This window comes from Coregonus lavaretus (assembly GCF_964263955.1).
Source record: "Coregonus lavaretus genome assembly, chromosome: 19".
NCBI lineage: Eukaryota > Metazoa > Chordata > Actinopteri > Salmoniformes > Salmonidae > Coregonus > Coregonus lavaretus.
In genome coordinates, this window is record NC_140006.1 from 26,177,774 (window position 1) to 26,190,733 (window position 12,960).

A 12,960-nucleotide genomic window follows, 5' to 3' on the forward strand; every position below is an offset into this window, starting at 1 on the left:
ACAACCTCATGTTTTGACTGTATCGAATTGAGGTTAATTGCGCATCATTTTAAACTCAGATTAGAGATGTTAGTGTAAATGTTTATAGTGATCACAAGGACACAAAATCAGTTGCTTAAAACAGATCAATATCATTGGTTTTGTATCGTTGATTTTGTCATATGCGCTGGTGGTCTTAGGACTTAGAATTATACTATCATTTTCAAACTCAAATGGCAGGGAAAAATCGGGGTGCTCTCTTTATAAAAGTCGCTGACCTCACACCTATACATGGATTTGAGAGTCAAACTATCACTCAAATAACAGCCACCTCTTGTCACAGTTGATATCCTATGACGTGTCATGAGTCGTTGAAGTTAAATAACAAAGCAACTGATTTGTTTCCTTCCCCGATTCGGCAGCCTCCCAAAACTTCCATCCGACATTCTAGAATTTAGATGACTGTCTTCACCAAATTCTCTTCGAAGCAGTGATATGAAAATTATTATCAGATTTAGTTTGTCCTTTGAACACTATCAGTTTAAACAGTGCATACACCCCAAACGTTTGCCCCTGCCCTATTGATTTCAAACTGATACAGATATGAGTGATTCAAAACCAGTTAAATGTAACTAAATGTCATCAAATGTAATTCCCAAAAGTAATTATTTCATGAGAGGGCCATAACCAATAACTAGTAATGCTGCATACTCCAAGTGTCACGAGAATTTCTATCTCTAATTAATCAAACTTAATGCTCTGAATAATTCCCAGAGGGTGTAAATTCTCTGGTTTAATCATGAATTAAACAAAGGTCCGCAACCAGCAAGAATAATCTGTATTTTTAATCATGGAGAGCTCTGGCGCCAAAAAACATACATACAGCTTTTATATCCCTTGACACACAAAGGCACTTTGCTCCGCCCACCTATAAACCGTTTCTTAGTCCCCTTCACCCTGGAATGCTTTCAATGGCGATCTTTCAGGGTCAAAATCCTCGTCATCCACCAAGCCTGGAGGATCGTTTTTCACATTCCCCTGGTCAGAGTCCGGAGTCGGTCCATCTCTCATCATTGTTGAGATACTGCATTTCACCAACGCCTTACTCACCAATCCTCGGACACAGGGAACAAGACAACAACCACATAATACAAGAATACCCATACAAACACTGACCGCCCCTAAGATGGTGGCTGCTATGGTTTTCCATTTACCAAACATTTCATCAAACCACCCTATCCACGATGTACTAACTTCTGAGTTCTCAGCTCATTCTTTACTTAGTGCAGTTAATTCTGCAAGAGCTCTGGTGACTGTCCCATCCAGTGTGGTGTTGTTAGGGATAAATGTGCAACAATGGCTTATCATTCTATAGACATTGGCCCTTTCTGCCTGATCTAGAGCCAACCTCTTTTACTAAGTCATGAGTGGGATGGCGGATAATTTCAGAAATCCCTTTTACTGCATCCCTAGTCCCGCCAATAAATCGTTGTTGGTCGTAATAGATATAATTGATCCAATCCACATTCTTGTTTATTGTCACCCACCAGAAAAATTTTGTGGTAAAACACTCCCATATTTGATTCATAGCTTTGTATTCGTCTGGAACACCCCTGGGGATGCCTATACCATCTATCCAAATTAGGTTATTTCCTTCCTGACCTATATTTCTTCTCCTCCTGATTATTCTTCCTGTCACTGGTCTTTGATGACTAATTCTTACAGGTTGGACCAACAATACTGGGGCACAAGTACCCACCCATCCTTCTGGTAATGTCTGTCGAATGCTCCCTTTGTTAGTACATGCCCACCACACATCAGTCAGAGGGATGGTAAAGTTCATAATGTTTTTCCCCCCTCCCCTATCTAAATCAGTCACATGAATTATCTCCTTACAGCCATCAAAATCACCCAAGTTACGGGTGTCATTTCTATGTCTGTAACACTGGTATTCGCCAGGAGTTAAAGTGAACCTAGGTGATGCAGCTCAAGTTACCCCTATTCCCAAAAACCGCCAACCCTCTCCTGTCCTCAGTCTTTCTGCTTGGTAACACCCCATACTCACACCCTGAGAACACACTACAGTGATGATAGGTCGGGGTAGGAGATCTTCGTTAACAGAGGTGGTCCCCAGACCCTATTGGTCCAGTTCTTCTCTCTAACTCTGCGTGTGTTCAGTGGTGCTTGTATGTGTTCTTACCTTTTTGCAGTGGGTAACGTGGACCCAGGTTGCTCTTTATGCTATTCTAAAGGCAAAGGCAGTGACCAATATAACCTGATAGGGCCTTTCCCAACAGACCTGCTTCCAGTCTTTCTTCTTTAGGGACTGGATGCTCACCAGTCACCTGGTTAGATAGAGTGGGTCACCTTCTCCTTTAGTTCACCTGTGGGGCACAAAACCTCTGGCAAACCGCTCACATCAGTATTCTCTTTCTAGACTGTATCTAAAATTTATTTTTATTTTTATAAAAGTATTTTGTCCTCTCCTTCGTATATTATTTAATCCTACCACTAGCCTCTTCCCCCCTCTTGACACATGGTTCTGCTCATGTGTCAATATTACCACCTACCTAAACAATCACTTAGGTAATATTGGTAATTTATCATCCAATTGCCATCCCTTATTTATTTTTGAGACTGTCCCATGCTTCTTTATTGCTCCTCCCACTTCCTTTGTCTTTTATGGCGGCTAAATTCGACTTTCATTCAGTTCAGAATCAATAGTAATCCAATCAATCAATCTCTTATCTTGTAAAAACACTCATGTTTAGTTCAAACTCTGTTCTACCACGGCTCTCCCGGGCTTGACCTGAAGACTGATGGTTGGACATGACAGGTCCATACTTAAATCTTTCAAACCTAACACAAACCCCCCTTCATGCTGTAATCAATCAAGAAGATAGCAAAGGAGAGACAGGTTTTAGCCTGAACTCTGCTCAACCCTGGTGCCGCTCCCTTCACAATGTTTGAAGAGAGACAAAAGACAGCCATGGATTGAAGTAAGAGCAAGCACTTCGACCCTAGGTCACCTAAGTCTTCTGCCTAGCAACAAAGAATAAAAACTCTATGTTCGTGATTAACCCAGTTATATCTAATGGCCCACAAAAAAATACTCCCTCATCACCATCTTTAAATCACGACCAATGTCATATATCCCTCTTTACTCTCTACCATTTGGGTAAAATCCCTGTTATATGTAGGAAAACCTAAGACTGTTAGGGAAGTGAGCAACTTTTTTCTCTTCATAAATTGTTCTTCCTCCTCAGAGTTCCAAATTATTTTACCATGGGCTGCCATTGCCTTCCCATAGATAAGATTACTTCATTTACCAGTATGCAGTACATAATGGAGTACCCAAGCTTTACAGCAGTCTATCATTCCCAAAAAGCTCATCATTCTTCATTTCTGGACAGCTAGTCCCTATCTTAAATTATCCTATCCAGCTTCCTATTATTCGTATCTTCCTGATCTTATTACTAAATCAATGATCTAGGCAATAGCTGTTTTGCATTAGATTGTGCCTTCCTCTGATTACTGCAGCTCATTGCATTAATTTAGTTTCAAATACCAACTTGTTGTTTGTTAAAGCATAATAAAAATGAAATGTAAATGACAACATTTGATAATATCTCAATTTACTTATATCCCGTAAAAGTAATCCAAGATTAGTACAATTGACTAGCAACAGATATCTTTCATTCAGGGAAAGCTCTCTCCCTCTTCTGTTATTTTAATGTTTCAAATATCACCTAACAAACCATTCCATCCCACAGCATAGTAAACACCACCTATGAACTGTTGAAAATCCCCTAAATTCAACATAACAACGCTTTATAATCATCATACTAGGTGTGTTGTTTTTTATTTGAAAAACCCAATTGAAAAACAACAATCAAAAATAGCCAGGCCCCACTTAATTTGGTAGCTCCCTTTTACGACCTAAATACTGCCTAACTTCACTACTGCTCCCCCTAGCCCTTGGCAACATTCCAATGAGATAAACTAATCTCTTTCTCCTGGTTATACATTTTGTCAACCTTCAATTACCCTCAGTAATCTAAAGATGGTAAGCACACACAAAACATGATACAGATATCCCCAGTCCTAACTCATCAATAATCGTTTGTATCAATCTAATTCCTCATAACTAATCTCACAATGATTATTGAACCCCTAAATCTGCTCCATGTGATCTCATCTCAAATGATCCATTATCAATTTTGTTACCAACACATAGGAAAATCTGTCTCCCCTTCTATTGATCCTTTAGCCCCTGTAAATGTCATATTTCATTCATTAGCCAATATAATCACATACTCCGTGTAAGTAAGACATTATATTTTATCCTAGGCATCCCCTTAACATAATGCTATAGGAGACTTCCATCAATCCTGGAAGACACTATATAATACCACGTTTCATTAAGTTCACTACACCTTCTAATAAAACCCTATAACCCCTTTCTATTCATTTAATCATTGCAACCTGTTGCATTGATGTTTTTAAAATATAAACATATTGTTTAATAACTTCATACTTATAACCAATGTTTATTCAATTCATCATCCTAATAGTAAAAACGATATCCCATTGTTCACATAACGAAACCAAATTATCGTTTTAGAATTCACCACTTATTTTCATACACCACTGGTGTTACCCAACCTATACAATAAAGTAATAACCATTTGAATTTATCAAAGCACTTCCTTCCAGTCAAGTATATAGACCTCTACTTGAAATCTTACAGCTCAATCTAACTCGCTGGACTGTCTCTATTTTTTCCCGCTAACCAGAGCAATAAATTATTCTCCTTTGTCCTCAACTCAATTTTCACAGCTCTATCGCCATTTCAGTTCGCTGTTCAATTTCTTTAACTGTTCTCTCTGATTCGGCCCTAATTAATAAAACAAATACTTGATAACGTTGATAAGCATACATTTAATTATATTCCTATCATCTGAACTATGTACTGTCTCTCACCCCTCCCCCCCCCTGCTCCTTCCTACACAACGGGGGAGGTGCGGGGACCTTCCCTAATCATCTTCCTTCTTAGGAAATAATGTCATTCGTACTTGTAACATATTTTCATAGACCTATCTAGAATACTTCTAAAGCTATCTAATTCAACGTTTAATACACGTAAAAACTCTCTCTCCCTACACCCATTCCCTATTGAATAAGTGAGTCTTTCTATTTAACCCCAACCACGCTACAAATCTTCGATTCAACATCAACAAACCAAATACTCAGTAGTATCCGGTTACCATTCATACCAGCCGTTGAATTCACTCATACACACATATTTCACCTTATGCTATTAAAATGCCCAACAAAACATAATAGTTAATGGAACCCTCTATTGGCTCTCTACTATTTATACATTACTTCTATAACCACATTAGTTATGGTCCGATTACCCATTAAACCTTATCACATAATCAACCAACGGCACAACCTTAAACTCATATAACCAAGAGCACCGTGTCAGCAACCGAGAGGTCGCCGGTTCCAATCCCGAGCCGACCAGGCGAAAAATCTGCCGATGTGCCCCCGAGCAAGGCACCCAACCCCAATGGCTCCTGCAAGTCGCTCCGGACAAGAGCGTCTGCTAAATGACCAAAAATGCAAATGTTAATATTCTCTACTTTCTCACCCATGACGTACGTCTACGTTTGGGTGAGAAAGTTCATACGTATATATCGTTAGAAATGTATAGATACCTCTCAAATAATCGCTTCGTGGTGTTTTTAGCCAATTCTTAATCGACACAAATCACTTCTTCAAACATTTTACCCGTGGAACCAAAAAATAGACTGTCATTTCCCGGACATTGCCCTTTCCCTTAGCTCTGCAGTCGCGATAGTTATGACCTGTTTTGTTACAGTATTTACACGGGGCCTTACACTCTCTAGCAAAATTCTCTAGTCTTTCCTGACTCTCCAAAAGCCATACTCTCGCTGTGTCTAGCCCCTCCCCTCGCTGTTTCTTCAAATCCGTTCCACAGTTTAGCCTCTAATTTCTCCACATCGAGATGCCCACTAAATCCATACCTCTTCTCCCAAATGGATCCATAAAACATATTTATTCGAAACCCTTAACATAATGCTATATCTTTCATCCCCCGTTAATTCTCGGACCTCTTTAGAATATGTATTTCCCATGGTAGCTGTCACGATCGTCATGGAGAGACCAAGGCGCAGCGTTGCGGGTGAACATATTATATTTATTAAATGATCACACGATCAAAACAACAAACGAAAAACGTGACGTCTATGGTTAAACACACACCAACACGAACAAGAAACCACAAACACAACGTGAAAGACAGACAGTTAAATATGGCTCCCAATCAGAGACACCCAGCTGACACTCGTTGCCTCTGATTGGGAGTCACTCAGACCAACATAGAAAAATCAAACATAGAATTACACACCCTGGCTCAACATAACATTGTCCCCAGAGCCAGGGCGTGACAGTAGCAAAATAAGAAATCCCCCCGTTTAGTAATAATTCAATCAATAATTATTTCCTTTGGGACTTATTAATGGTGCGACTTTTGAAAAATGTTATGATCTGCTTTTGTAATAAACCATTAGAATTATTCAACCCGTAACCCACAGTTTTTTAAGACACCAGTTTTATGAAACAGATGGGACAACTATTTTTTCTCACGCGACATATTTTAGTCCCTCCCTTGAAACAATTATCACGTATTTCGATGGATCATTAGGTCTCACATTTATACAACCTTATACGATTTTTACTAACACTATCCGTAACCAAGAGGTCGTAACTGCTCCAGTTTTATGAAATAGACAGAGTTAGAGCAAATCCCCAGCTGTTTATTACTCTCGACTTGTTTAATTTATCTATCTCACACGACGATAATTATCCCCCTTCCTGTTTATATTGTAAAGACTGTATCTCATACAATCTCAATATTAACTAGTTTATTTTGGTAATAGCTATCTACCCAGAGTCAATTCCGGACCCTTTTTCCTTCCTTCATAATTCTCTTATGAGATTTTGGTAACTATTCTCTGCTCTTCACAATAATTATTATTCTCATACAAGTTCAAATAATCACACCAAAACCCATGAATAAAAATTACTGACCTTCTCGTTGCAGTTCGGATTTAAATGCTTTTTCAATCTCGTTAACGTCTTTATCGTTCATAAGATTCATCACCGGCCTGTTTATAACCTTAACGTCGAAGGCCAGGTCTGTTCTATATGGATGCTATCATCACACCTCACACATTTATACTGTATTTGGGGTGAAATCCTTTAGTCATTATTCTTAAGATACAAATGAATCTATCACCAAGAAAGGTTAAAATCTCACCTTTCTGGTAAAAATGTTTTATAAATTGCTGAGGTGGTCACTTTTGAGGACACAAGGTCAAGTACACAGTACAAATATGATAAAAATATGAAAATATGAAATATTTTATATGATGTAGTTCCTATACAGCAAAACTGTCTGAATAAGGCTTGACATGACTTATATGCTTTCTAAATATAGTATAATCAAAATATAAAATGACTAACTATAAGATTTCACCTTCCTTATAACTGTAAAATACATATTTGTATGTTTAGTGTTAGAGAAAATGTTTATATTTTCTAAAGGTCTCTCTTGATCAAGAGCGAATGAAATGGTAGGACATCCCAGCTTCAAGTAGTGTCAGATTTCACATCCTGCTTCACACAGGCCAAAGAGACATACTCCTGTGTCCGTGAGAATCAGGGCTTACCGCTCAATGCAAGCCATTTCCATCGATGGTGCCCACAGATCGATTTATAAGCGAAAATGATGGTCGGAACTGGTACCAGAACCACGCAGGGCCCCAAAACTTAACATCTAAGAGGTACAAAATAGTGTTGCGTTTACCTTTCCGTTTTGGCGACCCACAAATCAAAACGCAACAATCCAAAATGTAGCTGGCTGTCTTCTACAAGTTGTCCTCTAACCAGTGATATACATATCATTCCCAGATTCCGTGTGTTTTTTTTAGTAAGGTTAGTTTGAACAGGATGTGCAACCCGACTCCCCCCTCTCATTCTATTGATTTCAACGTGATATCAATATGAGTGATTGACAAATAAGTGTTGCGTTTCTCTTTTAGTTTTGGCGACTCCCAAATCAAAATGCATCACTCCAAAATGGCAGGTTGTCCTCTAACGAGTGATGTAAACAATATTTCCAGTTTCCATGTGGTTTTTGAGTTGTGTTAGTTTCAACAGCGCATACAACCTGATTTCCCCCCTAATCAATATGAGTGATTAATTACCACTTGTTAAAACAACAGGGTTTTTGGTGCATATGCAGTTTATAAGGTGCTTGTTAAAAAAAGTGATATGATTACTATTGTGGCACATGTATGTGTATGTAGTAGAACCAAGAAATTTGATCATATTACTCCAGTGCTAGCTTCCCTACACTGGCTTCCTGTTAAGGCAAGGGCTGATTTCAAGGTTTTACTGTTAACCTATAAAGCGTTACATGGGCTTGCTCCTACCTATCTTTCCGAGTTGGTCCTGCCGTACATACCAATACGTACGCTACGGTCACAAGACGCAGGCCTCCTAATTGTCCCTAGAATTTCTAAGCAAACAGCGGGAGGCAGGGCTTTCTCCTATAGATCTCCATTTTTATGGAACAGTCTGCCTACCCATGTGAGAGACGCAGACTCGGTCTCAACCTTTAAGTCTTTACTGAAGACTTATCTCTTCAGTAGGTCATATGATTGAGTGTAGTCTGGCCCAGGAGTGTGAAGGTGAACGGAAAGGCTGGAGCAACGAACAGCCCTTGCTGTCTCTGCCAGGCCGGTTCCCCTCTCCACTGGGGTTCTCTGCCTCTAACCCTGTTGCAGGGGCTGAGTCACTGGCCTGCTGGTGCTCTTTCATGCCGTCCCTGGGAGGGGTGCGTCACTTGAGTGGGTTGAGTTACTGACATGATCTTCCTGTCTGGGTTGGCGCCCCCCCCCCCCCCTTGGTTTGTGCTGTGGTGGAGACCTCTGTGGGCTATACTCGGCCTTGTCTCAGGATTGTAAGTTGGTGGTTGGGGATATCCCTCTAGTGGTGCGGGGGCTGTGCTTTGGCGGAGTGGGTGGGGTTATATCCTTCCTGTTTGGCCCTGTCCGGGGGTTTCTTCGGATGGGGCCACAGTGTCTCCGGACCGCTCCTGTCTCAGCCTCCAGTATTTATGCTGCAGTAGTTTATGTGTCGGGGGGCTGGGGTTAGTTGGTTATACCTGGAGTACTTCTCCTGTCTTATCCAGTGTCCTGTGTGAATTTAAGTATGCTCTCTCTAATTCTCTCGTTCTCTCTTTCTCTCTGAGAACCTGAGCCCTAGGACCATACGTCAGGACTACCGGGCATGATGACACCCTGCTGCCCCCAGTCCGCCTGGCCTTGCTGCTATTCCAGTTTCAACTGTTCTGCCTGCGGCTACGAAACCCCTACCTGTCCCAGACCTGCTGTTTTCAACTCTAAATGATCGGCTATGAAAAGCCAACTGAGAGACCTGAGCCCTAGGACCATACGTCGGGACTACCGGCCGTGGTGACTCCTTGCTATCCCCAGTCCGCCTGGCCTTGCTGCTATTCCAGTTTAAACTGTTCTGCCTGCGGTTATGGAACCCCTACCTGTCCCAGACCTGCTGTTTTAAACTCTAATGATCGGCTATGAAAAGCCAACTGAGATTTATTCCTGATTATTATTTGACCATGCTTGTCACTTATGAACATTTTTGAACATCTTGGCATGGTTCTGTTATAATCTCCACCCGGCACAGCCAGAAGAGGACTGGCCACCCCTCATAGCCTGGTTCCTCTCTAGGTTTCTTCCTAGGTTTTGCCTTTCTAGGGAGTTTTTCCTAGCCACCGTGCTTCTACACCTGCATTACTAGCTGTTTGGGGTTTTAGGCTGGGTTTCTGTACAGCACTTCGAGATATTAGCTGATGTAAGAAGGGCTATATAAAATAAAATTGATTGATTGATTGATTGATGTAGTACATTTCATGTTAAGGTTTTCAATATATCACAAACAGTTTATTGATTATTGATTTGGACACTTCAAAACTGTGTTTTAACATTGGGATATTTATCAAAAGTTATTGTGAATGGGAAGCAGCAACCGCATCATTTCCAACTTACAGTATGTTTTAGGAATATAAATGGAACTTTCAACATTAATTTCCAATAGTATTCTACTTAATTAGGTTTTAAAAAACTGCTGAATGAGTCCAAAAATGTGATGTGATTGATTTATTTTGATGATCTACCAAGAATCATGAAAACGGATTTGTCTTGCCTATAATACGGCACATATATTTAGCAATAACAAGCAAGATAAACATTTATCATCTGCTATAACAATACAGTGACAAAAAAAAGAGATACAAATGGCTACAACTTAGCTAGCTAGTCAGCTGACAGGCAAAATGTGGCTAACAGACGTTTCTTAGTTAGCATAAAAACGAGTGCATAAAATACTGTACAATGATGAAAATATGACTAAAACATTGACAACTTCGTCAGGAAACATAAGGAAACAAATACTGTACTCACAGTTCTTGCATTCACAGTGAAGGATAAAACAGTTAGAATAATAATGTTAGAAAACCAGAGATTCTCTGCACAGCCAAAGGTGCTGAGCTGAACTTGGGAGTTAGTGCTAGATATGCTTCTTCTTCTTCTTTGATGAGGTTTAACGGCGGTTGGCATCCAATAAATGTTGCATTACCGGCACCTACTAGACTGAGGTATAACTCCCTTATACTTTGCTTTAAAAAAATAAAAATACAAAAAATACCCTAACATCTAAACAACAACAATAACAATAATAATAATAATAAACTACCATACTCCACTATTTAAATCTATTTATTCCTACTTCAGGCCAACAGCCTGAAGGGATGGGACTCCACGACTTAACAAACCTTGTAACTCTTCTGATGTCAAGTCTCGCAAACCCAAATAAGTTCCAGTACCAGTCAAAAGTTTGGACACACCTACTCATTCAAGGGTTTTTCTTTATTTTTACTATTTTCTACATTGTAGAATAATAGTGAAAACATCAAAACTATGAAATAACACATACGTAATCATGTAGTAACCAAAAAAGTGTTAAACAAATCAAAATATATTTTATATTTGAGATTCTTTAAAAAGCCATCATTTGCCTTGATGACAGCTTTGGACACTCTTAGCATTCTCTCAACCAGCTTCACCTGGAATGCTTTTCCAACAGTCTTGAAGGAGTTCCCACATATGCTGAGCACTTGTTGGCTGCTTTTCCTTCACTCTGCGGTCCGACTCATCCCAAACTATCCCAATTGGGTTGAGGTTGGGAGATTGTGGATGCCAGGTCATCTGATGCAGCACTCCATCACTCTCCTTCGTTGTAAAATAGCCCTTACACAGCCTGGAAGTGTATTGGGTCAATGTCCTGTTGAAAAACAAATGATAGTCCCACTAGCCCAAACCAGATGGGATGGCGTATCGCTGCAGAATGCTGTGGTAGCCATGCTGGTTAACTGTAAATCACAGACAGTGTCACCAGCAAAGCACCCCCACACCATAACACCTCCTCCTTCATGTTTTACGGTGGGAACTACACATGCGGAGATCATCCGTTCACCCACACCGCATCTCACAAAGACACAGCGGTTGGAACCAAAAATCTCAAATTTGGACTCCAGACCAAAGGACAAATTACCACCGGTCTAATGTCCATTGCTCGTGTTTCTTTGCCCAAGCAGGTCTCTTCTTATTATTGGTGTCCTATAGTAGTGGTTTCTTTGCAGCAATTCGACCATGAAGGCCTGATTCACACAGTCCCCTCTGCACAGTTGATGTTGAGATCTGTCTGTGACTTGAACTCTGTCAAGCATTTATTTGGGCTGCAATTTCGGTGGCTGGTACCTCTACTGAACTTATCCTCTGCAGCAGAGGTAACTCTGGGTCTTCCATTCCTGTGTCGGTCCTCATGAGAGGCAGTTTCATCATAGCGCTTGATGGTTTTTGCGACTGCACTTGAAGAAACTTTCAAAGTTCTTGAAATGTTCCGTATTGACTGACCTTCATGTCTTAAAGTAATGATGGACTGTCATTTCTCTTTGCTTATTTGAGCTGTTCTTGCCATAATTAGGACTTGGTCTTTTACCAAATAAGACTATTTACATTTTACATTTTAGTCATTTAGCAGACGCTCTTATCCAGAGCGACTTACAGGAGCAATTAGGGTTAAGTGCCTTGCTCAAGGGCACATCGACAGATTTTTCACCTAGTCGGCTCGGGGATTAGAACCAGCGACCTTTCGGTTACTGGCACAACGCTCTTACCCACTAAGCTACCTGCCGCCTTCTGTATATATATATATCACTTGTTGGTTTGTCCCTCTGTACTGGTACAGATCTACTACTCACACCATTCCTCTCCGGATCCCTCCCCCTTGACCCATCTTCTTCTACTTTCTTCACTGTCTCAGCATATGACAACTTCTGCACTACTCTAACCCTGGAAACCTCAACCTGCCTCTCTCGCACCGGATATTTTGGATCCCCAGCCCCATGGGCACCCCTACAATTAACACATACCACTACTTTCCCGAATGCTACACATTCATTTGTCTTATGTCCTTCTGCACACTTCTCACCTAGGAACCTCCCTCCTACACACTGCTGCCACATGCCCACAAGCTTGACACCTGTAACAACGTAATGTATTTGGCACAAAAGCTCATACCAGATAACTTATATATCCTAACATCACTTTGTCAGGCAAAGACTCAACATCAAATCTCAAAAGAACAGACAATGACTCTTCTGTTTCACCACTCACGCCACACTGTCTGCGTCGCACCAAACGACGAGCATCACAAACACCGGGAGTCTTCCCCTTCAGTTGGTCAGCTTTCACATTTACCGCTACCCCAGTAATCACGCCTTTCAATGGCGCCCTTTTCTTGAGA